At 44.1% G+C, this 3,189-nt stretch overlaps 1 pseudogene; it reads right to left on the reverse strand.

Moving 5' to 3' along the window:
- Positions 1-627: 627 nt before the first annotated feature.
- LOC134937002 (5S ribosomal RNA) lies at positions 628-746 on the reverse strand (annotated as a pseudogene).
- Between the last annotated feature and the right edge of the window lie 2,443 nt (positions 747-3,189).

Raw genomic sequence — 3,189 nt, forward strand, 5'->3', positions numbered from 1 at the left:
CCCAAGTGAGTCATTCATTGTGAAGGAACCAGAGACGACTTTGCCCAATTTATGAGCCAACCATATCTCTGATTGTCTGCTACAGATGACACTGAACAATTCCTGAGACTGCGCCAGGATATATAAGTCGTCGAGGTATGGGTTTTTATAAAATACTTATCTCCTGCTAACAGAGATAAGATGCCATCACTGCCATCCTTTTGGTGAATACTCTGGGAGCTGTGGACAGCCCAAATGGTAGGGTGTGAAATTGAGGCTGGAGGATAGCAACCAGACATAGCGCTGATGGAACAGTGCTATAGGAACATGTGGATAAGCATCCTGAATATTCCGGGATGCCCTAAATCCTCCTGCTCTATGGCAGAAATAATGGAGCGTAAAGTCTCCATAAGTCTCCATATGAAACCAAAAGTACTTGTTCATTGCTTTGAGATTGAGTATGGGCCGGAATGACCCATTTGGCTTCTGGACTAGAAACAGGTTGGAATCAAACCTTGTCCTCACTGTGCAGGAGGAACTGAATTATCACTCTGACTGAAGCACCTGAACTGCCTCTTGCAAAGCCCTGGTTTTTGTTTCAACTGAAGACGGGCTGGTACATTTTTTAATGAGGGTGTTCCTTGAAAACACCTACAGCACCTGGTATTCCCAGGTGGTTTACCATCCAAATACTAACCAGGACCAACACTGCTTAGCTTCCAAGATCAGATAAGATTGGGCATGTCCAGTGTGGTATGGCTGTAGATCACAACCATGAGATACCGCTTTTTTGCACCCAGGTATCTATAGTAGACTGCTGCCAGCTCTGTGCAAACTGAAGAAGTCAGCCTCCCACCCTGGGTCGCCCCAGGTGGAGGCCCTCACCATCGGGCTGATGGCTTATCTTCAGATTTGAAAATGGTCCTCTTGTAGCCCAATACCTTTTAGTCCTGCCAGACTTGTTGGATTGGGACTGTATGCCTTTTACCCTTTCCTTTTGCTTTTCCTTGATTCCGAAAGAACCAGAAAGCTGAAAACTAGGCTTAAATTTATGTGTGAAAAGAAACTTCACTTACTTGGAGTCTGATTCCAAAATGCTGTTAATTCTTTACCAAAAAGAATATCTCCAGTAACAATGATAAGACTCCAGAACCTTCCTGGATTCTGAGTCAGTTTACCATGTACATAGTGACAATGCTAAATTCCTTTGTCGTGTAAACAACCCTTATGAAGCTAAGAACACTGTACGCTGTTTACTTAAGAAGTACCGTAATGGTACGCTATCTGCGTAGCGATCGCTCAGCCGTAGGCGAGACGCTCAAGCGTCACGTTCGCTCACGGCCCAGTGATCACAGGACACGTTATTGGTTATGTCTAGGGGAAAGATTCGCTGTAACGTAGCGTACGCTAGAGACCACGAGGAGGTCACCAGCGATGCAGACGCTCACAACACTATACCTTTATGTTAAACCTTATACCGATGAAACACACAGAATACCTTAATGTGAATACAGGGTGTAAATGCAACCTTGTGTAACCTGACTATCTACAAAGCTGTTTGAGCGTCACCGACGCTCAAGTGAACACTTAACACTATAGTAAATACACAGATACTGGTTTAGGTTTCCAAGGCCTATTAACTGTATTATGTCTAATATACTTGTAAAAGGGGATAACAGTACATATGATACACTACAATATAACAGAGACTTCCTAACCACAGAACTAAACAATAAATACAAAAAGACAATACTACACTGACCTAAATGCAATACGATACAATACTATAATACTATAAGGTATTTAAGGGAAAAAGAGGAGAGAGAGAGATAGATAGAGAGAGAGAGAGAGAGATTGGCTCGCAGAAAGACGATGATTATGGAGAGAACTTACGCACAAAGGGTATGATCGCCAGCGCCTCGATATCCAGCTCCCGATTATCAGCAGATAACCGTTGATGAGAGAGTGAGAGCTGGATGTGGTCGGCCTGCCTATTTATGCTCCACACACAATGCAATCTCCTGGTCCTACAATCCCATTGTCCATTGGCCGAAGGAATTCGGCCCTGCATCATAACAAAAGGTCATAGGGTGATTCATACAGGTGGGCTGTGACGATTTCCAACAGCTCAGGTGGGTGGGAAACTGGGTTTCCCGCCGCATACCTGAGTATGTGCAAATCATAGAAATGGACATAAACTTCTTATGTCCATAACTATTCGCACGAGCGATTAATACGCTCCAAACCAACACCGGAATATTGCTAATTAAATACCCTTCCGATGGGTACCAAACACTGCTGTATAATTCCTGTTAGACCCTTCGTACGATATAAGGAGGGATTCCTCAGCTCTGGGACATTGTACTTTAACCAAACTTACAGAAACTATTGAGGGGAACATGATCTATAAACTACATTAATTGTGAACTTTTGTAACGAATGAGTCGCACGCTACGATCACATAAACTCTACCGTAAATGCGCATACTGCGCGTGCGAGTGCACGCTATTGCGGGTATGCGCTTCCACGGGAGAGCGTACGCATGCGCAGCACGGACCAGTGTGCGGTGCAAATATGGCAACGTGCATTGAGACATTTTTCTGACTTTGACAGTCCACCCTTTGGCAGTCAATAATAACTGCCACAAAACATTTAAGGAGAAAAATGTAAGTCAGGGGTTAATTGATTTCCATGGTTGGGTAGGGGAGGAGAGAGGAGAAGGTGTGAAGAGGGTATGACCTAGTGAGAAAGCAGGAGCATGTGTGTATGAGTCCATGTTTGGAGGGTCATGTATCATCGTGCCGTACGTGTGGTAGATCAAGCTTCGAGGTATTGCGAAGTATACATTTGAATTCCTTCTTATCCTGTGGTACAGGTCTGTGGATGGGCTGTCAAACTCTACCGAGCTCATTTCGGCTGTGGTTGTAACACAATGGGGATGCACATTTTAGTTGATGATACATGAATTGGGGGGGGGTATGTGGTTGCTGCTATCTGTGCCTGTATTCCCTATCGACTATGTGTGTTATTGCCTGAGGGTTGCAGAGATGAAGATAAAGAACACTTACGAAAAATGCAATGGTATTCTATGTCAGGGAAATGTACGTTCGTCGATTGAGGTCTTGATTGGTGTCGGTTGATCGGAGTCTTCTTCTTTGTGCTTTTGCTCATAAATCGTGAGTAAAGCATACAACGTCCATGGATTTACAA

The sequence above is a fragment of the Pseudophryne corroboree genome, chromosome 6 (assembly GCF_028390025.1).
Source record: "Pseudophryne corroboree isolate aPseCor3 chromosome 6, aPseCor3.hap2, whole genome shotgun sequence".
In the NCBI taxonomy this organism is placed as follows: Eukaryota; Metazoa; Chordata; class Amphibia; order Anura; family Myobatrachidae; genus Pseudophryne; species Pseudophryne corroboree.